At 35.9% G+C, this 23,175-nt stretch overlaps 1 long non-coding RNA gene and 1 pseudogene across 1 annotated transcript in view; both read left to right on the top strand.

The window, feature by feature from the left end:
- The window catches only part of LOC141500359 (uncharacterized), an 85,191-nt gene extending 64,658 nt beyond the window's left edge, over positions 1 to 20,533 (top strand). The window contains exon 3 of the long non-coding RNA XR_012471914.1: positions 20,085 to 20,533. This is a non-coding gene — a long non-coding RNA (uncharacterized LOC141500359). The remainder of the gene's footprint in view (positions 1 to 20,084) is intronic.
- On the top strand, positions 388 to 1,331 carry LOC141500358 (small ribosomal subunit protein uS2 pseudogene; annotated as a pseudogene).
- Positions 20,534 to 23,175: the final 2,642 nt, after the last annotated feature.

Below are 23,175 nucleotides of genomic sequence, written 5' to 3'. Positions count from 1 at the left end.
CCAAAGTGACAGAATGATATCTGTTTCCATCCAAGATAAATCATTCAATATCACAGTAAAACAAATCTATATTCCAACAATTGATGCCAAAGAGCCTAAAGGTGATCATTTCTATGAATATTTATAACATCTAGAAATAATATCAACAAAAAGATGTCACATTCATCGTAGAGGATTGGAAAGTTAAAGTAGGAAATAACAGACAAATTCTGTCTTGGAATTAAAAATGAAGCAGGGCAGAGATTAATAGAGTGTTGTGAAGATAACTCTCTGACCATAACAAATTCTCTTTTTAAATAACTCAGAAGGTGACACATAGATGTCACCAGATGGTCAAAATAGAAATAAATTGCTTTCTGCGCTGCCCAGAAGAAGGGTCCATACGGCGTTCATGGTTTCTGTCATAACTTTCAAGGGAAACTTTCACAATGTCCGGAGCCCTGGATGTCTTGCAGATGAAGGAGGAGGATGTCCTCAAATTCCTCGCTGCGGGCACCCATTTGGGTGGCACCAATTTGGACTTCCAGATGGAACAGTATATCTACAAAAGGAAGAGTGATGGCATCTATATCATTAATTTGAAGAGAACTTGGGAAAAGCTTCTGCTGGCAGCTCGTGCCATTGTTGCCATTGAAAATCCAGCTGATGTTAGTGTCATCTCATCCAGGAACACTGGCCAGAGAGCTGTTCTGAAATTTGCTGCTGCCACTGGCACCACACCTATTGCTGGACGCTTCACCCCGGGCACCTTCACTAACCAGATCCAGGCAGCTTTCAGGGAGCCTCGCCTCTTGGTGGTCACTGATCCTCGTGCAGATCATCAGCCTTTGACTGAAGCATCATATGTTAACCTTCCAACCATTGCACTGTGCAACACAGACTCCCCACTTCGCTATGTGGACATTGCCATTCCATGTAACAACAAGGGAGCTCACTCAGTGGGTCTGATGTGGTGGATGCTGGCCCGAGAAGTCCTGCGGATGTGTGGTACAATCTCCCATGAGCACCCATGGGAGGTCATGCCTGATCTTTACTTCTACAGAGATCCAGAGGAGATTGAAAAGGAAGAGCAGGCCGCAGCTGAAAAGGCAGTGACAAAGGAGGAATTTCAGGGTAAATGGACTGCACCTGCCCCAGAGTTCACTGCTGCTTAGCCAGAGGTGGCTGATTCGTCTGAGGGCATCCAGGTGCCATCTGTGCCCATTCAGCAGTTCCCTACTGAAGATTGGAGTGCTCAGCTGGCTACTGAGGACTGGTATGCAGCTCCTACTGCTCAGGCCACTGAATGGGTAGGAACTACCACAGAGTGGTCCTAAGTTTTACCCAGATGCTCTAATAGTGTTGGAAAAATGTGGATGGAAAATAAACATTGGTTTCTTAACATTCAAAAAAAATAGAAATAAATTATATATTTTTCAGCCAAAGGTTGTGATCTGGAGCTGAGTGTGCATCAGATTATGAACTTCTTATTGCAAAATTCAAACTTAAATTGGAGAAAGTACAAAAAAACCAATAGACCCTTTAGATATGATCTAAATAACATCCCTTATGAGTATGAAGTAGAGGTGATGAATAGATTTAAGAGATTAGATCTGATAGAGTGCCTGAAGAACTATGGATAGAGGTTTACAATATTGAAAAGAGGCAACAACAACAAAAAAATTCCAAAGAAAAAGAAGAGTAAATGATTGTCTGATGAGACTTTACAAAGAGTTGAGGAAGAAGGAAAGGGAAAGGAAAAAGAGGAAAGGAAAAAAGTACCCAACTGAATGTAGAATTCCAGAGAATAGCAAGGAGAAATAAAAAAGGTTTTCTTAAAGGAACTATGCAAAGAAATAGAAGAAAATGATAGAATGGGAAACAGAAAAGATTTTTCAAGAAAATTGGATAGCCTTATTGTCTGATCTTGTTATCTCTTACACTTTTTGTTTCTTCCTTAAGGATATGATTTCTCTCTCATCACACTCAATTTGGATCAATATACAACATGGAAACAAAGTAAAGACCAACAAATTGCTTTTGGGGGGGTAGGGGGAGGGAAGTAAGAAATAAAATCTTTAATAAAAATGCTAAAAAAAGAAAATTAGATATCAAGATAACATTTCATGAAAAAATGGGCATAATAAAAGATAAAGATGGTAGAGATGTAATAGAAGCATGAGAGATTAAGAAGAGTTAACAAGAACAAAATTACAGACAAGAATTATAGAAGCAAGATATTAACATCACCAATAACAATCATGGAGTGATTATTGATCTAGAACCAGACATCCTGGAGAGTAAAATCAAATAGGCCTTAGGAAGCATTGCTAACAATAAGCCTAGTGGAAGTAATGGAATTCCAGTTGGGCTATTAAAACCCTAAAAGAAGGGACAGCTAGGTGGTGCAGTGGATAGAGCACTGGTCCTGGAGTCAGGAGGACCTGAGTTCAAATATGACCTCAGACACTTAATAATTACCTAACAGTGTGACCTTGGGCAAATTACTTAACCCCATTGCCTTGCAAAAACTAAAACCAAAACCAAAACAACCCCTAAAAAGATGATGCTGTTAATGATGCACTCAATATGCCAGTAAATTTGGAAAACTCAACAGTGGTCACTGGATTAGAAAAGATTCCAGTCCTTATGTCCTAATCCTAAAGAAGGGCAATGCCAAAGGATGTTCAGATTACCAAACAATCGAACTCGTTTCACAACCAGCATGGTTACTCTTAAAATTCTTCAGGCTAAGCTTCAGTAACATATGAACCAAGGATTACCAGAAGAGCAGGCTAGTTTTCAAAGAGGCAGAGGAACTAGAGACCAAATTACTGACATTTACTAGACTATAGAGAAAGCAACGGAGTTCCAGAAAAACATCAATTTCTGCTTCAATGACTATACTAAAGCTTTTGACTATGTGGAACACAAAAAAATATGGCAAGTTTTCAAAGCAATCTCAAACAGGTCATCTTACTTGTCTTCTGAGGAACCTGTATGTGAGCCTTTAAGAAGCAACAGTAAGAACCAAACATGGGACAACTGATTAGTTTAAGATTAGGAAAGGAGTACAGGGCTGCATACTGTCACATTATTTATTTAACTTCGAGGCAGAATGCATTGTATAAAAATGCCAAACTGGGCAAATCAGAAGCTGGCTTAAAGATACTGGGAAAAATATCAACTATCTCAGATATGTAGGCAATACCTATCTGATGGCATAAAGTGAAGTGGAATTAAAAAGTTTCTTGACAAGGTTGATTAAAGCTAACTGGAAGCTTAACATAAAAAGCTTTAGATCTTGGTAACTACTCCCATAGAGGGGGAATAAATGAAAGCAGTGTCAGATTTTATACACTTGGACTCAAAGATCACTCTGCATATGGCACTGCAACCATGAAATTAAAAGACACTTGTTCCTTGGAAGAAAAGTTATGGGTCATCTGGACAGCATACTTAAAAGCAGAGACGGCACCTTGCTGACAAAGGTCTATATAATCAAAGCTTTGGCTTTTCTAGTATTAATGAATGTGAAAGTAAGACTATTAGGAAAGTTGACCATCACAGAATCTAAACTTTTGAATCATGATGCTAGAAAAGACTTTCTGAAGACTTCTCTGGACAGCAAGAAGGTCAAATCAGCCTTAAAGAAATTCAGACTACTCACTGGAAGGTTAAACATGAAACCAAAGCTTAAATACTTTGGCCCAATAATGAGAAGATAGAACTCTTTAGAAAAGACCCAAATGTTGGAGAAAACTGAAGGTAAAAGAAAGGAAATTTCCCATTGGGTGAAATCTTTTCTTGGATGAGTTATTATTCTACTTTCAAAGGGAGAGCTCATTCACTTTGTATTGTCAGGTATATATTCTCCTATGTATACTTTCTCTGAATTCTATTCTACTATCAACTAAGATAAATAGATTTCTTTGCTTTTTTTGCTAAGTATGTTCATTATAGAACTACCAACTGGTCAGAAGGGAGTTAAATTTTGGATATAGAACTCCTTTCTTATTAATAAATAGCTATCAGGAGTTTAGTCTGAACCTAAAATTTACTTCCCTACATTAATAATATTTAAGGGAGCAGATAGATATAATTTTAGCCTGGTATCTCCTCTCTCTGTGGAGACTACAACAGCCAGCCTATGATCTTAACTACTTACTTTTTCTTGTGGCAGGAACCAAAGTCTCCCTTTGAGAAGGATGGGAGGAGTTATCATTCTTGTTTTCCTTTCACCAACCTCTAGACAGAACCATGTAGATACATTTAACTCACATGGCAACAAAACTTTGCACCCTCTTATACATGGAGGTGCTCTCCACTTATATCATCATTACTCTGGTATAGACCCTAATCATCTCATACCTGGACTACTGCAACAGTCTACTGGTTGGTTTCTCTGACTCAAGTCTCTTCATACTACAATCCATCTCCCACTCAATTACCAAAGTGATTTTATTGGTATTCTACATCCAAGTTTAGAGGGAGAATGTCTAGATTAGCATGGCTTCCCCAGCTTCCTCTTTCCCCAACATATATCTACCCCAAAGTTGATATAGGCAATATTAATAGGAATCTTGAACAAAAAAAATGTATAACTATGCAAAAGTACAGCTTGAGATTAATTCCATGAGAGGTCATCATCCAAAACGTCTTTGACCACTTTCTCCTTAAGGATTAAAAGAAAATCCTCTATACAGTGATCAAGATTTCAATCCCTTCTTAATAATAGAAGATGGCACTTTCCTTGGATGGATCACGGATATAATCACTTCAGAGGGATGAGAAATAATGATTATACTTGGACCTAAGTTAAATTTAAATATGAATTTTAATTCATTTCCCAAAGAAAAGTCTCAGTTTTTTGTTCTACCTTCTTTCCTAAAGAGGCTGGAAAACATTTTAGACTAGAATATTTATTTTTCATATTTCCAGTTCTACTAAAAAAGGAGGCTTTTAATATATATTTTTATACCAAACTATAAAACAAAAGCAGTGGCTACCTATCATCTTCAGGACAAGATTTAAAATCCTTCAAAGCCTTCACAACTAGGCCTCTTTCTATCTTCCTAATCTTATTCTTTATTCCTTTCCATTTACTCAAAGATCTAACAACCCTGGTCTTCTGCCTACTCCTAGGAAATAACCCTCCACCTTCCTAACTCTATGCCATTTTTCTGGATGTTCTGTGTGCCTAATTTTGTGTGCCCTTTGTCCTCTTGGCTTCCTCCAATATTGAGCTCAAATTCCACCCTCTATAGGGAAGTTTTCCCAAGTCCCTCCCTTCAATCCTACTCTGAGAGCCTTCCCTCTGAGATTACTTTTCATTTATAATGTCAATATATTGTATGTGAATTGTAGTTTCATGTTGTCCCTTTCCATTAAAATGGAGGTAAGGTTTTTGTCCTTCTTTGTAAAAATGGTCCATATCACCAAAATATTTAGCAAAGGGGGTTTGGGGGGTATAAAAGAGCAGAAAATAAAGTAACGGTTTGGAGAATGTCAAAACACACTGTTGTACAAGAAAGACATGGAATGCCACTTTAATATAAGAAAAGATAAGTATGATGAACATAAAGATACATGGGATGATTCAGTAACGATGTGAAGAAAGTAAAACCAAAATGAAGGGGTCAATGAAAACAATGCAAATAACAAAACAATCAAAACTGAAGGTCTTAAAATTGTAGTGACCAAGCTTGACCCTCACAAAGAGATGGAAAACACTTCCCTTGGTTTCCTTCCAAAAGTGATGAATCATGATTATGAAATATATATATAAGTTCAAGATTTTTCAAGATTTTGGTTAGTTTTGCTGAACTTCTTTTTTCATTCCTCTTTTTTAAAAAATTAATTTTATAAGGGGAAAGAGGCAGCATGGGAGAGTGGATAAAGAGTTGGTCTTGGAACACAAAGAACTGAGTTCAAGTTCTGGCTCTGAGAGACTGCTTGTCTGACTCTGAGTGAATCACCTAACTTTTCTGTGCTTTGGGAAAAATCTCTAAAACTGTGAGTTGCATGGGGCAGCTAGGTTGCACAGTAGATAGAGCTCCAATCCTGGAGTCAGGAGGACCTGAGTGCAAATCCGACTTCAGACACTTAATAATTACTTAGCTGTATGGCCTTGGGCAAGCCACTTAACCCATTGCCTTGCAAAAAAACAAACAAAACAAAAAACAAAAGAACTTAAAACTGTGAGTTGCAGAGAAGGTGTTTCTTCATCATCATTACAACAATGAAATTGGATATTCAGTCCATACTCCAATTATAAGGGGTAGCTTGAGAGAAGGGAAGCAGTGGGAATTATGGTTGCCCATTCCCTAGCTTATCATAGTCTAGCTCTTTCTAGCTTCATCTCACACCATTTATTCCTTCAAATCTTACATTCCAGCTATTTCTACCACTCCCTATTCAGTCATTATTTGTTTCCACCTTTTTGTACTCTGTCTTCTATGTCTAGAATGGTTCCCTAGAACATCCACCTTTCTTAATCTTCTCTAGTATGTTCTAGGATCTTTAAAAGTAGGATTTACAGGTTCTTAGTAAACATATATTGAATTTAATTGAAACTCAACCTGCTCCATGGGTCCCCAGTAAAAGAGAGAAGGTGATTCTAGGAATCCCAGAATATTGTCATTCTCTTTTCTGGACTGTCTGTTGCTGACCTCTTATGGCCACATACTGAACTACAGTCTTTTCATTTTAGAGAATTAAGGAAAACTGATTATCTGTACTTCTTTTTCCTCTCCCCCTTTGGAGAGAAAGAAAAGGTTGAGAAAGGCTAGAATTAGAACTTAGGTGTCCTAGATCCCAGTGAAAGATTCCATCCCCAGCCCTGGATTACAGAGAAATCTAGTACATTCCTAAGGAGAAATGTGATTGACTAGCTAGAACAGGTCACTGACAGACTTGGACTATAGAGGAGGTCTTGATCACCTAATAATATCAGATATCCATACAGTACCCTCTCTAAGTGCTAAATGCTAGGGAAGCAAACAATAATAATAATGATAGTTAACATTTATGTAGTTCTTTAAAGCATTCTACAAATATCACCTCATTCACAACAGTGCTGGAAGGGGCTATTCTTTTTTCCTGTTTTACAAATGAGGGAACATTAAGTGACTTCCCCAAGGTTATACAGCTAATAATAAAGGCTGAATTTGAACTCAGGTATTCTTGACTTCAGGTGTAGTGCTCTAGCCACTATGGCACTTAGCTATCCTGAAAATGAAAGGTAAAAAACAGTGACTGCTTTTGAGGGAGCTCACAATTTAATGGAGGTTTCAACATGTAAATAGTTATATAAAAATAAGCATTGTCTTCCCCTTTAGAATGTTATCTCCTGGATATAAAATGGTGCATATCCTTTGAATCAAAAATGTCATTATTAGAGACCAATGAAGATCAAAAAAAGGGGAAAGGACCTAATTGTACCAAAAATATTTTTAGCAGTTCTTTTTGACAGTGGGGTCAAACAATTGGAAATTTGAAAGGGTGCCCATCAATAGGGGAATAGTTGAACAAGTTATACATATGTTTATGATGGAATACTACTGTGCTATAAGAAATGATGAGCAGGATGGTTTCAGAAAAAAAACTGAGAAGACTTATATGAACTGATACAAAGTGAAGAGAGTTGAATCAGAAGAACATTGTATATAGTAACAGTAATATTGTAAGGATGGTCAAATGAAAGACTTGCCTCCTCTGATCATAACAATTTCAAAGGACCCATGTCGATAAATCTTATCACCACAAGAAAGAGAACTGATGAACCCTGAATGCAGATTTAAGCATACTTTTAAAAAGCTATCTTTATTTTTGTTTTATTTTGTTTTCTTTTATGACCTGGAAATACGTTTTGCATGACTTCACATGAATAAACAACATCAAATCACCTGCCTTCTCAAGAAGTGGGGCAGGGTGGGAGGGAAGAAGAGAATTTGGAATTCAACAATGTTTTAAATAATTGTTGAAAATTCTTTTTTGCATAAAATTGGGAAATATTTAACCAAGTAAAAATAATTTTTAAAAAGAATATAGGTTCCTTGAGGATAGGGACTATTTCTTTTACAAATTTGTATTCTCAGTGCTTAGCACGGTCCTGGTACACAGTAAACAAGAAGTGCTTGTTGACTGACTAAAATGCTTTGCAAACTTTAAAGGTTAACCTTATTATTGGGTAATTATTATTCATCCTTTTCTCTCAATTTCCATTGCTATCCTCCTAGCAGCAGCCCTCATTCTGAACTGCAATGCTTTTTTGCTGCAGCTTCCTAACTGGTCTTCCCAGCTTCCACTCTCAGTTTTCAATCTGCCTTTCTAATTATTGCCAGATTAATTTTCCTCTCTTAGTTCTCCACGGAAGTCCACAGAAACTTAGTTTTGAATACACAACTTTAACAGGCAAAAAGCAGAACATCTGGCAAATCCTTGAGTTGTTTTGCTGAGTATTCCATTTTTTAGGAGATAGAACTGAAGGGAGAAACTGCTGTTTTGCATGTGATTGTGACCAATGAGGAAGAACTAGGTAGTGATGATAGGAAGTATGGGAGAAAGTACCCTTGAATTTTGTGAGACCCAAGGAGAAGAGCCCTGGGGATCTAGGATGCCCTCTAGACTTTTAGGATATTATATTTCAAAAAATCTAGAAGGGGAAAATGTGTAGGATTAGATGATCTAGGACTCCAAAGGGTAAGATTCTTCAAGGAAGAAGAAGAAAGGCACCCAAGAACAAAGCTCAAAGGCACATTGAGATGAGGGCTGAGTTAGAGAAAAAAAAAGGTATTAGCTACAAAGGTATCACTCCTGAGAAGTTCAAATTCAGTACAGGCAGATACCTACACACATATACATACATGTATACATGCACATATATAAGATGTATCATATACTATAATATATATTTAATATATAATCCTCAGGTCTCTTTTTAAAAATACCTTTATCCTCCAGAGAAAGAAGTATGGACTTTAAACAAAGCCCAAAGACTATCACTGTAAAATTAGAAAAAAAAGTATTATATTATTATGTAATTTTATTATCTCATTGTTTTTCTTCCTTAAGGATATGATTTCTCTGTCATCACATTCAACTGAGATCAATGTATAACATGGAACAACCAATGTAAATACTAACAGAATGCCTTCTGTGGGGGATGGGGGGAGGGAAGCAAGAAAGGGGGAAAAATTGTAAAGCTCAAAATAAATAAAATCTTTCTTAAAAAAATACCTTTATCCTCAATCTGTCTAGAGGCATGGGACTAAGGATATATATTAGTGATAATATGCCTTACTGGCTTCCTTTAAGTCCCATCTAAAATCCTATCTTCTAAAAAAAGACTTTCTTTCTGTTCTTTGTTTCTAATTTATTCTGCCCATATCTTATTTGTACATAGTGGTTAAGGATTTCTTAGGAAATAGATACATTTGGGGAGAGGGATGTTTGCTTTTTTTGCATTTCTTTAAATCTCCAGTGTTCAGCATAGTACCTGGTACACACAGCAGGAGCCTAATAACTGCTAGTTGACTTGATGTTGGTAGAAAGTTGATCCTTTATTCTTTTATGAACCCCACTTCCTACAAGGACCTAGGCAGTTCTCTAAACTTCAAGTTTCACTCTATGTTTGAAAATTTCCTGAAACGGAATTTTGACTTTGAGGCTGCTAAAGAGTCAAATGGCTTCCCCTTGGACCTACACAGTCGATATAACTTATGATAGTAGTGGAGGGAAATTCTTGTTTACCCATTGGCCTTTCTTGCTGCTTCTCTAGTTCTGGGACCACATGGATAAGCTTTTGACAGGACAAGTGAGCAACAAGTATAGTGGCTCCTTCAATGAAAGGTTGACTCTAGGTATTTCTATTATTGGTTTTTTCTTCAGGTATTTCTCTGCCATCTTGCTATCACCTCATTCCAGCTTCTATCTGAGGCTGAAGGATTCTGTCTGGGGCTGCTCAGATACACAGGAGTGCTCAAGGCCATTTCCTACTTCAGTGCTCCCATTGGTCTTTTTGTGAGATCTGTCTCCTTTCCTCCACTTCCTTTCAAAGATTTTGTTTATTTGTTTGTTTTTGGCAAGGCAATGGGGTTAAGTGACTTGCCCAAGGTCACACAGCTAAATAATTATTAAGTGTCTGAGGTCAGATTTGAACTCAGGTTCTCTTGACTTCAGGGTCAGTGTTCTATCCAATGCATCAACCAACTGCCCCTCAAAGATATTTTTACTGATAAAATACAAAGATATTTTACCCTTACATCATGCTGCGTGGGGGAAGAGGGGGGCCAAAGTGGTAGAACATTTTCCCTCCTCTAGATTGAATCCTTTCTTATGACAAAAAGCTAAAGCATCCAATGTAGTGACCACACCTGATAAATGTATAACAAAATTCTACCCTAGTAGTTTTCTTATTTTCTGCTGAGGTAGGGAGGGAAAACATACTGCGTTAACTCTGGCACCTTAGGTGATTTTTTTTGTAACTGATAAAAATTTCTACTTCCTTTTTAGTGAGCTTTTCATTAACATTGTTTTAATCAGGGACCAACCCAATGGGTCTCTCTTTCTGTCTCTTGTCTCTCGCTCTCTCTGGGCAACCCACTGGCATCTCTTACACGGACTGAATACAAAAGTCAGGGAAAGACAAATCCAGTGTTGCTCAACATGACCAAGTTTAAGTTAAGTTAGTTTTCAGAGCTCACTGAGATAAGGAGATTATTAGAACCATTCATGTACAGCTGTGAACAATAAAACTTCTTCTGTTTCCAAGAAGTTAAAAGATAGTTTTAAGATACACTCTCATTAGTAGTTGCTGGTACCACACCTTTACTTTTTTTTTTAAATGTAACCAGGATAGAATGTCAAAATTGGTAGATGAATGGAAAGGTTTTGTTGTTTTTGTTTTAATTTTCTATCTGGAGATGCATTCAACTCTATTAATGTTATTAGATTGGCAACAAGTATTGTTTTGTGTTTAAGTTTTAAATCCATGAGATTTTTAAAATTAGTTTTATGTTTATAAGTTTCTTGCATTAGAATTTGGAAAATTATTGTATAAAAGTTCTGCTAATTTTGATACTCATTAACAGCATTAGGCTAGTTCTTTAGTTTGAATACTATGATTGATTAGTGAACTGGAAATACTGCTAGAGATTTCTGCCTTAAATATTCAAATATTCCCTATTTGTCAAAGAGTTCATCTGTAGCATGTGTTTTTGTAATAGGGCATAGTATAGCCCTGGGCAATTGCTTCCCTATTCCACCCCTTCCTCACCTCCCAATAATATGAGAAATTCCTTTATTTGAAGTACTGAGAAAGTCCTCTATAGGAGGCAGGGATAATATAGAGCAGAGACTATTTCAAGATAGTAAAAAAGTTTTAAATTTGATCAAAATATTGATTTTTAGTGATTGCCACGTTATATAATGTTTGACCAAAGGACAATAGGACTTAGAGCTTCTAAGGGGAGAGAGAGAGAGAGAGAGAGAGAGAGAGAGAGAGAGAGAGAGAGAGAGAGAGAGAGAGAGAGAGAGAGAGAGAGAGAGAAGAAAAGGGTCTAAGCTAACTTTATAGTCAGGATCTGGAGAATTTTTTTCCTTTACACCCTCAGACAGAATAAGTATGACTTTTTCTTACTTCTTCCCTAACCAGCCTTTACAAGACTTCTACATTGTTTTTATTTATTTTCATCCATATGCACATGCATATTTTTAGGTTACAAAATTTCCTTCCACCCCACTCCCCTCAGCAGTGAACAGTCAGATTAACATTGTACATAAGTATTTTGATAAATATGCTTACAGATTAGTTATTTTATGTATGAGGGAAAGAAATACATAAGAGATAATTTTTATAAAGTGTTCATTAGCTTCTGAAGGGTGTTTTTTGTGTATGTGTGTGCATATGTGTGTTGCATGTATGTATGTTGTTTTGTTTTGTTTTTCTTCTTCTGGATGGAGATAACATAGTCCATAGCTGATCTAATACAGTTGTCCTAGCTCTCTGAACTGCTGAGAGGAGCTGCTTCCATCTCAAAATGTTGTTGTTGATGTGTTCATTGTTCTCATGGTTTTACTCCCTTTGCTCAGCATCAGATCCCTTAAGTCATTCCATGCTTCTCTAGAGTCTGACCATTTATGATTTCTTTTAGTATTCATGTACCAAAACTTGTTTAGCCATTCCCCAATTGATAGGCATCCCCTCAGTTTCCAAAAAGGTTGCTATGAATATTTTGGAACGTGGGATTTTTCCCTTTTTTAAATAATTTCTTCTGAATTTAGACCTAGAATTGGAATTGCTGGGTCAAAGGGTATGAACAGTTTTGCTGATCTTTGGGAATAGTTCCATGTTGCTCTCCAGAAAGAATGGATCCTTTCACAGCTCCACAGCAATGCATCAATGTCCCATTCCTCCCACAACCTCTCCAACATTGATCATTTTCCCTTTTTCTCATCTTGGCCAGTCTGATAGGTATGAGATGATACCTTATTGTTGTTTTAATCTACATTTCTCTAATCAATAATGATTTGGAGCATTTTTTATATGATTATATATAGCTTTAATTATTTCATTTGTAATCTGTCTGTTCATATCCTTTGACTATTTATCAATTGGGAAATGAGTTGTAACCTTATAAATTTGATGCAATGTTTTATATATTTTAGAAACAAGACCTATATCAGAACTCCTAGTTGTGAGGATCGTTTCCCATCTTTCTGCTTTCCTTCTAATTTTGGCAGCATTGATTTTATTAGTGCAAAACCTTTTTAATTTAATATAGTAAAAATCATTCATTTTGTAGTTCATAATGTGCTCTAATTCTTGTTTGGTCATAAATTTATTCCCTTTCAATAGATCCAATAGAGTATTTCTTGGTCTATTAATTTATCTATGATGTCACTCTTCTAAATCCATTTTGTCTTATTTTAGTATCAGGTGTGAGATGTAGATCTATGCCTAGTTTTCACCATGCTATTTTCCCAACGATTTTTGTCAAATAGTGAGTTCTTATGCCAGAAGCTGATTTCTTTGGCTTTTCTAATAGTAGGTTGGTGTAATCATTTATTGTGACTTCTTTTGAACCCATCCACTGATCTATTACCCTATTTCTTTATTTTTTAAGGTTTTTGCAAGGCAATGGGGTTAAGTGGCTTGCCCAAGGCCACACAGCTGGGTAATTATTAAGTGTCTGAGGCCGGATTTGAACTCAGGTACTGCTGACTCCAGGGCCAGTGCTCTATCCACTGTGCCACCTAGCTGCCCTTTTACTCTATTTCTTAACCAGTACCAGGTAGTTTTGATGACTGCCACTTTATAGTAAAATTTTAGATCTGGTAGGGCTAGGCCACTTTCCTTTCCATTTTTTTTCCATCAGTTCCCTTGCTATACTTGCCCTTTTGTCGCTCCAGATGAATTTTGCTATTATTTTTTCTAGCTTGATAAAGTAATTATTTGGTAATTTGATTGGTATGGCACTGAATAAGTAATTTAACTTGAGCAGAATTGTCATTTTCTTATATTAACTCGACCTAACCATGAGCATTTGACAGTCTTCCAATTATTTAGATCTGACTTTATTTGGGTGAGAAGTGCTTTATAATTGTGTTCATACAGTTTCTGGGTTTGTCTTGGGAGGTAGATTCCCAAGTTTTTAAATGTTATCTATAGTTATTTTAAATAGAATTTCTCTTTCTATCTCTTGCTCTTGGGCTTTGTTGTTCATATATAGAAATACTGATGAATTACGTGGGCTAAGAGCAGCTTGTTTTTGCCTACTGGCAGTGCCTTCTTTCCCTTGCATCTCCCTTAGTGGGCAAAATGTAGCAGTAGAAGGTGGGGACAAGGAGGAATTGAAGTCAATTGGTATTGTTGTGGTACAAAAAAAATTGGTTGAAATTTTTCTTTAATAGTTCAACAATAGTAAGAAGCATATGATGTTCTGAAACCAAATCCAAAATGTACATGATGATGGGTCTTTTCTTTTGGTTATCAGATACATTGATTTTATTCAAATGGCTAAAGGCTATAATAACTATATTCTCGTTGCAATATACATGTTTTCAGGATAAAATGAAGCTTACAGACCTTAGTTCAGTCAAAAAAGGAAACTGCTGAGACTTTGTAATTATATTATTATCAGTCACTAAGGAAGTGAAAGCCAAGATCTTCCAAGAAAAACTTGTCAAGGGCTACATATAGAATTTAATATTTATTTATGACTACAATGTAACCCATATTACCAATGAGTATAATAATAAAATGTAATAAAGTATGAGAATAAAACATTTACTTTTTAAGCAAAAATAAGAATACACTATTTTTAGTGTAAACACTGAAGCCTAAGCCTTCATCTTAATTTTTCCCTATATAAAAAAATTAATGTTGTTTGTTGCAATTACTTTGAGTCATATAACATATTTTAAAATAAAGATCCTAATTTCCATATGCATATCTTTTGTTAAAAAAACTGATAGTCTGTAAGACCACACAATATTAGCTACATGAAAAAGTCAAGCCATGTTAGTTAAGGGTTAAGCTAGATCTGTGATGTTGCAACATTGACATATGTGCTCACCTGTTCCTTCATTTTCTGGTTCCTCTATGTGGGCCACATAAATATGCTTTGAGGACTGTAAGGTGAACACACACTCTATATTGTAGAGTTTATGCAGACCCCTGTAAATGAACATGTGCTCCCTTGCTCTGAGAGATGAATCTTTTTTTTTAATTGAGCCCAGAACCAGACTCCCAGGATGCTACCTTTTCCATTCTTTTCCTTCTGGTCCAGCAGTCCTTTATGTGCATTAAAAAATAAACTCCTTGAGAGTAGGGACTGTCTTTATCTTTGCTTAATGTAACCACAGAATTTAGCACAATGTTTTAGCATGCTGATACTGTTGTTCAGTCATGTCTGACTCTCTTGGCAAAAATACTGGGGTGGTTTGTCATTTCTCTTTCAAGACGAAGGCAAATAGAGGTAAGTAACTTGCCCAGGGTGCCACATCTACTAAGTGTCTGAGACTGGATCTGAATGCATTTCTTCCTGACTTCAAGCCTGGTGCTCTATCCGCTGTAACACCTAGCTGCCCTTTTCATTGGAGAATCAAAGCCAGATCTTCCCCATCACAGGCAGAGATACTCAACACTACACAAATGAGGCATTTAGCACATTAGAGTTAAATAAATGTTCCAGTTATAGAGGCTGGAGCAAAAAGACCTGGTGCCTTTGCAAGTAACTTCCTCTTAGTCTAAAGAGGATCCATTTTTCCAGAGCAAAATGTCTTATGGTAGAATCTAGTTTGTTTGCCATCTCTAGGACCAAAAGATTGTGCATTAATTCCTGATGACTGCCTTTCTGGAAGGAACTGGAAAAGTTTTAACTGAGAATTTGAGATTGATTGTTACCCACATTGTTTTGAGATCTACTGATAAATATCTTTATCTGACACTTCTTAGAGACCAGAAATGTATTCATTAAGAAGGTATTTAATAAGCATGCCTACTGATGTAATGGGGGTTTGGTGAATGCCTGGATCACCTAAGATGGCCTTATTTGTAGAAGATGCTAAGAATGTGCTTCTGGGAGACTGGAGTACTTAAATATGCATGGACAGTCTGAATCCTCTGACCTGCTATGTGGATGGAATGATCCTTTTTCCACTGGCTACCCAACAGCATTTCTGTCAGAGGGTCAAAGTGACTCTGACCCATTCTCCAAGAGATAAGTCATCAAAGAATATGAACAAACAATTCTCAAAAGAAGAACTGCAAACTATTAACAACCATATGTAAAAATGCTCCAAATCACTAATGGTTCTCAAACTTTTTGGCCTCAAAACTCTTTTACACTCTTAAAAATTACTGAATACTCTTCAGAGAACTTTTGTTTATGTGGTTTATACTTATATTTACCAAATTAGAAATTAAAATATATAATTATAAAAATTGTTTCAACCCCTTGTAACTCTTTTTAAAAGGTCTTGAGCACCACTTTAACAAATCACTAATAATAAAAGAACTGTAAACCAAAATGATCCTGAGATTTTATGTCACATCTAACAAATAGGCAAAGATGATGAAAGATAGGAATAGTCAATTTTGGAGGAATTGTTGGGAAAAAAAATATAAAATGACATTGCTGTTTAGGTTACAAATTGGTATAACCATTTTGGAGAGCAATTTGGAATTCTGTAAATAGTTATTAAAGTGTCCATACCATCTGATTCAGAAATCCTATTATTAGTCTTAATACCCTAAGGAAGTCACTGATAAAAAGAAAGTTCTTTTATATAACAAAATATTTATAGTAGCACTTTTTGTGATAGCAAAGAATTGAAAAAGTAGATGCCCATAAACCATGGAATGGCTAAACAAATAGTACTTTATTGTAATAAAAATTGAAAAAAGAGAATGAATACAAAGAAGCATAAAAAATTTTACAAGAACTGATAAAAAAAAGAAAAGGACATATATAATGATAAGTACACAAAGGAAAAAAACAACCACAAAACAATCAAAAGTGAACACTGCAAAATTGTGAAGAACAAACTTGGATCTAAAGAAGAGATACAAGAAGACACTTCCAGTCCCTTCCTTAGAAGAGGGGTGAGTTTTACAGGAATCTCTCATAATGCACCTTTTCATTCCTATTGTCCCTTGAAGGGAGTCTGAGATTCTGACTCTGGACCCTAGGAAGAATGTGGGGAAATGGGGGGTGGGGGGAGTAGTCTATCCTGATGTGTAGGAAATCAAATCCCTGAGAAAACTAATCCATATATAAATGTTCTCTGAGTAGCACTAGATATTTGACATGAAAATAAATCAATGGCATTTCTGATCTTTACAACCATCTAGTTGCAATGTGTACAAAAATCTGAGATTAGGATGTGGTTGTAGTACGTGATATGCTAGATTGAATTGAGATAGGAATTCTACTTCTGATAAATTATAATTTCATTAGAATAATCAGTATTGTGTGTGTGTGTGTTCCTAATATCTGTTTTGTAATAGCTATGGCTAAGAAGATTAAATTATCAGAATAATGTTACTTTTAAGTTCTACTTGTTTTTAAATTGAACCATATGGATTTCAGACAGCCTGGCTAATCTATATAGCTTTATGGCTACTTCTCAAGAGATTAATGAATAAATGAATAAAACATTTCTTAAACACATAACTGAGGATATAAAAAAGTTATACAGTTCATGTTCTTAAGGAGCTTATATTCTAATGGAGAAGATAATATAAATGAAAGGTTTTAAGTGCAGATAGAAAGGTCCATAGGTCCTAGTGGCAAAGTATTTGGTATTGCTCATTTCATATTATTTTCACTGATAAAAATCATATCAATTTCTAATGTTGAACCATTTGACAATGTCAGTGAAAGGTCTGGAAACAAAAACACTGGGTTCTGTTTATACCAACAACTTTGCTTTCTGTACCCCAATTCAAAGTAATGCCATCTCTACCCATGATATCTCTTGGCACATTGTTATAACATCAGACTAATTCTTGTCATCTCATTGTTTTGCTGCATCCCATATATTAAAGCAGAACATAGAAAGTTCTATATTTATAATGAACCAATTAGAGTAATGTATCTTGCTTCTGATTAGTAGGTACAAAATGAGATCTTGGAAATTAATGAATATAAATTACTCTTGGGAATAGTTGTGCTCAGAAAGAAAATGGGGGGGGATGTGGAAGCATATCAAACCTTTTTAGTTCCACTGAAAATATTAAGAAGCTGAAATGATAATTAATTTATGAAATTATGAAATAGGGGCAGGCACACCCAGTTCTTTGGATATTTTCCAGGAAAGACTACAATTGGCAACATGAAATAAGGTGGCAATAACATTTTAATTAAATACAGAGGGTATGGGGGTAAAAGTCCAGAAAAGCAGAGATAAGCTTTGGAAATAGGGAATAGAACAGAGGCAAGCAGAATGAGGAAGGGGATAAGGAGGAGAGGCAGAGAACATTATGCATATAACTATGAATTAAAGTTGGGAGTACTGAGTAGCATGGTCCTGATGAAGGTAGAAGAAAGCTTGGGGGCAGAGGGGGTGGGCAGAAGTTTGAGGTCTCATTTTCATAGGGATTTCTGGGAAACAGACCAACTCCTATCTGTATCATTTTGGAGTTAATTCGTTATCATATCCACATTATCTCTAAGTAATCAGTAAAACTTTAAAGTTATCATCTCAAAGTTCATCATTCAAGTTTTGATGTTCTGGTCCAGAGCTATGAAGATCTGGATTTGTCTGAAATGTACATTTCATAGGACTAGAAATCTTTTTTTTTTTTAGGTTTTTGCAAGGCAAACGGGGTTAAGTGGCTTGCCCAAGGCCACACAGCTAGGTAATTATTAAGTGTCTGAGACCGGATTTGAACCCAGGTACTCCTGACTTCAAGGCTGGTGCTTTATCCACTACACCACCTAGCTGCCCCAGGACTAGAAATCTTAATACTTTCTCCTGATTCAATATATATTGTCAGGATGTGAATTTTGGTTAATATATGATACAATTTGTAAATTATGCTCCTTTAATTTTGGGGACAGTTTCTATGTGTCTTCCAGGTTCCCCTTTTGTACTCTTACTTCATGCTGAACCCTTTTACACTGGTTACTTATACATTTCTATATGACTAGTAGGAGGTCAGAGGGACCAATACAAGATACAATTTTAACACATAAACATTTCTCCAGTTGAAAGTCCTTTTTTGTATATTCTCTTCTTTCTTTTAGACCTAATCCCTTTCTCTCAGAGTGTGTAAATAGTCAAGAAAGAAAGTTTAGGCCACAGAAGAGAGATTAGGGGTGGTAGTAATCAAACTTAGAGTCATGAGTATCTCATGCCTAGCATCAAAGGAAAAAAAATTAAAATTGTACAGTGTCTAGGTGCCAGACTGCCAGGACAATTTTTTTAAAAAAATTTATGATTAACCTAATTTTAAATCATTCCTGATTCATAGAAATGTTCAAAACATTTCTCTGCTCCAAAATAATTTTAGGTAACATTTATAGGAATCCAAAAAAAAGTATCAAGATATGTAACAAAATAACTCTGGAGTAGTATTAGTAATACTGCCCTTCAGGAGTTGTCAATGATGTTCCCCGCCCCCCACAGATGTATAACCAGAAGCCAAAAAGAATGGGAGATGTGTCTATTACTGAATGAAAGAGGGGTGTTTTGCATGGGATGGACCCTAATATGATCTTTTCAGAGGGCAGAAGAAGACTATATCAAGGCCATTATAACAGATATGGGGAAAGGTAATATCCTTATATAGAATAGAGGTACTCTGTGATAAATTTCTAGTTATTCTACTCTGTTTACTTATCCAAAGGAAAACTCCTTTCCTTTAATAATTTATCTACAAACGTGAAGAGAAATACCTTCTTAAGCCAGAGAGAATATTATTTCATGATTGTTCCCCAAATAAAAGTGTTTAGAAAGCATACTTCTACAATAATTAAGATCATTACTTTTCCCCTTCCCCTCAAGGGGATGGATTATGGCTCTATTACCCTCTTGATTTCCTGAAAAACCTGGGGGTATTGATCTAAGGGAAGAGTTCATTAAGGTTTGCAAGGCAGATTATTAGGTTATTTGATCCTCATAATTTCTCTATGAAGTAGATTCTATCATTACTTTTATTTTGTAGATGAGGAAACTGAGGCAGAAGAGATTAAGTGACTTGCCCAGGGCCACACAGTGAGTAAGTGCCTGAGGCAAATTTGAATTCAAGGTTTCCTGCATACTACCCATTAAGTCACCTAGCTGCCTATAATTCTTTGGAATTTAATAAATTCTCCAGGAGCATTCCTGAAACATTAAGTAATTTTTGTCCTATTAGACAAAGTAAAATGATTAAATTGTATTTTTATCATATTGTGACATTTTCCTTGTTCAATATTCCTATTATTTCAAAATGTCTTTTGTTAGAGACATGTCTAAGGGCATAAAGGAATCCAAGCTAGAAATGCTTGAATTTAGAATAATGATAATGATAAATGAATTAAAATGGTTTCTGACAGACTTGTGCCTAAAATGTTGAGAATCATATTAATCTTTTAAAATTTAACATCATCTAGGAATAAGGTCACAGGTTACTGTCATCAAGCCAAGTGTTTTTTCTGCATCTTCTCGACCATCCCTGAATAAGAAGCCAAAGGAATTGGTATTGCTGAATGGGAATTCAAGCTGGTTGCCAGGTAACAGAGGCCCCAGCCTCCTGATCCAATCTCCCTTTTCCATCAGTGCTCAAAGCTCTGACAGAAACACTGTCCTCCATTACCACAGAACCCAGGGCTATTGTTCTGTCAAATGTAGTCCATACTATGAGGTTAAACTATGACTCTGGTCACTGTAATCAATCCATCCTATTATTTTTAGGGAGCAATGTTCAATACAATTCACAAAATTCTTGTCTTTTTTTTCTGTTCCAGGTATTTACTTTCCTCCCTTTGATTCCATTCTGTGGATGCAAGTGTACTAGATTGCTGTCCTTTGTTCTCAAAGAGGACCACAATGACATCACTCTGTAAGAGTCAAGTTACAGTGTGTCTGACTATGACTGGTTAGACCTATAGGAGCTCAGACTGCTCCACCACAGGTTGGGCACAAAATTTGCCCATCTTACATATCAAATGCAAGTGAGAAATACAAGTGTATGGGGAAGGGGAAGAAGCAAAAGGAGGAAAGATCCAATCCCATAGCAAGGGCTTCAGTAATACTTGCTATTCCTTTTAAATATGTAATAAAGTTATCATGTAACCTTTTTTGTTTTGTCTTCCCTTCTCCCATCCCCACCCCCTTCTACATCATCTTTAGGGCAGGGAATATACACATACAAACATTTGCATATATATAAAATCCTCCTATACATAATTCTATTTATCAGTTCCTTCTCAGGATACAAATATTATCTTCCTTCATGGGTCCTTTGTAGTTAATTTGAGTATTTATAATACTCAAAATGACTTATATGCTCAAAGTTGTTAAAACAATATTGCTGTTACTACATCCAATGTTCTCTTGGTTCTGCTCATTTCACTCTATTATTTCATGCAGGTCTTTCCTTGTTTTCATAAGATTATCAAACTCATCATTTGTTTTTTTTACAATTGATATTTTATTTTATTTTTCCAATTACATCTTATGAAAGCTTTTCAACATTCATCTACATGTATATGCAAATTTATAAGTTACACCTTCCCTTCCCATTACCCTCCCTTCAATGGTGAAAATTGTACATTTGTGTTTAATATGTTTACAGATTAGTCATTTTTTGTATGAGGAATTAGAACTAAGAGGAAAAGAAAGGAAACCATGCAATAGGAAAGAAAAACAAGAGAAATCTTTAAAAAGTGAATATGTTCATTCTGATTTTGTAGGGTTTTCTTTGTTTTGTTTTTTTTCCTCTGAATGTGGATAACATTGTCCATAACAGGTCTCTCAGGATTGTTCTATGTCATTGAACTGCTGAGAGAAGCTGCAGCCATCAAGATTGATCAATTCATATTGTTGTTGTTAATGTGTACAATGTTCTTTGGGTTCTGCTCCCTTCACTCAGCATCAGTTCTTGTAATTCATTCTATGCTTCTCTAGAAACCAGCCATTCATGGTTTCTTATAGAATAGTACTCCATAATATTCATTTGCCAAAACTTGTTCAGCCATTCCTCAATTGATGGGTATCCCCTCAATTTCCAATTCTTTGCCACCATAAAAAGAAGCTCATCATTTCTTATAGCACAGTAGTATTCTATAACATTCATTTACCACAACTTGTTTGGTCATTTCCCAATTGATGGATATCCCTCCAATTTCCAGTTCTTTGTCAACACAAAGAGAACTGCTATAAATATTTCAGAATATATAAGTTCTTTTCTTTTTTCCCCCTAATCATCTTTGGAAACAGACTTAGTAGGGTAATTGCTGGATCAAAGATTATAGGTAATGTAATAACTCTTTCAGCCTAATTCCAGAATGCTCTTCCAAAAGGTAGGAGGATCAAATGTATAAACATGGAACCAATGTAAACACTAACAGAATGCTTTCTGTGGGGGGTGGGAGGAGGGAAGCAAGAATGGGGGAAAAATTGTAAAACTCAAAATAAATAAACTCTTTAAAAAAAAGAACAAAGGAGACTAAAAACTGATGCTTTATTATGATCATGATGACTAGAATATTAATCAATGAAATAGATAACCAATTCATAGTCCTTGGTTTTGTATTTATAAATTCTGAAATATTTGATAACCATTTTTTGTACATGTATCTATTTCAAAGTCTTAAGTCACTTAGGATTTACTTATTATGTTGCTATACATCCTTTTTTATTTACAGAATAAAACTAGAAATGCAAAGAAAAAAAACAAAAAACAAAAAGGTAGGATCAGTTCACAGTTCCACCAATAGTAAATTGATTGCCTTGCAGCAGTGAGGGCCCAGGTGAAGTAAATTTGTAGTAGGCCCAGTCAGAATTGGTTGCATGATTTTCTCCCCTTTGTTTATCAGTTTGTTTGGAGAAGCTAAGATGATGAATGATGGGACTGATCCAAGGAAAGGAGAATAAATTGTCTTCCAGAACAGTTGAACTATTTTAAAGATATACTGACTACATATTAGTATTCTTGCCTTCTTATAGCTCATCTAAAACTAGGGTTCTTTTTTGCCAATTCCATGAATAGGAGCTAAAACCTCATATTAATATACATTTGTTGTTATTGATGATGGCACATCTTTTCATATGGACTTTTATAGTTTTAATTCTTTTGAAAAACTTCAAGTCCTTTGATCAGCAAGTGGAGAATCTAGAGTATTCTACTGTGAGCTCCTTCCATGCCTTTTTCTGTACTGCACATTCACCACTGGTGTCCACCTTCACTCAACTCTTACCTGTTACTCCAAGAAGCTGTAGTTTGCTCAGTGGTCCCATGCCAGTAAAATTGTCTCTGCAGATGCATTAAACCACTTTGAGGATTATCAACATGTCTCAAACCCATTGTTGAGGCAGCAGGGTGTCTGCCCCAAGCATGTGAAGACTTCCCCTAATGGAATGATTAAATAAGAATAATTTGTTCCAAAGTCCATGAAGGCAGCTGATGCAGGCACTTGGAGCCCATAGAACTTGGTCAGTCATTCAGGATGCCAAGATTATCTACTGAAGCCCAGGCCATTA

Source organism: Macrotis lagotis, chromosome X, assembly GCF_037893015.1.
Source record: "Macrotis lagotis isolate mMagLag1 chromosome X, bilby.v1.9.chrom.fasta, whole genome shotgun sequence".
NCBI lineage: Eukaryota > Metazoa > Chordata > Mammalia > Peramelemorphia > Peramelidae > Macrotis > Macrotis lagotis.
The sequence above is the reverse complement of the archived record's forward strand: the minus strand, read 5'-3'. Positions and strand labels throughout refer to the sequence as shown.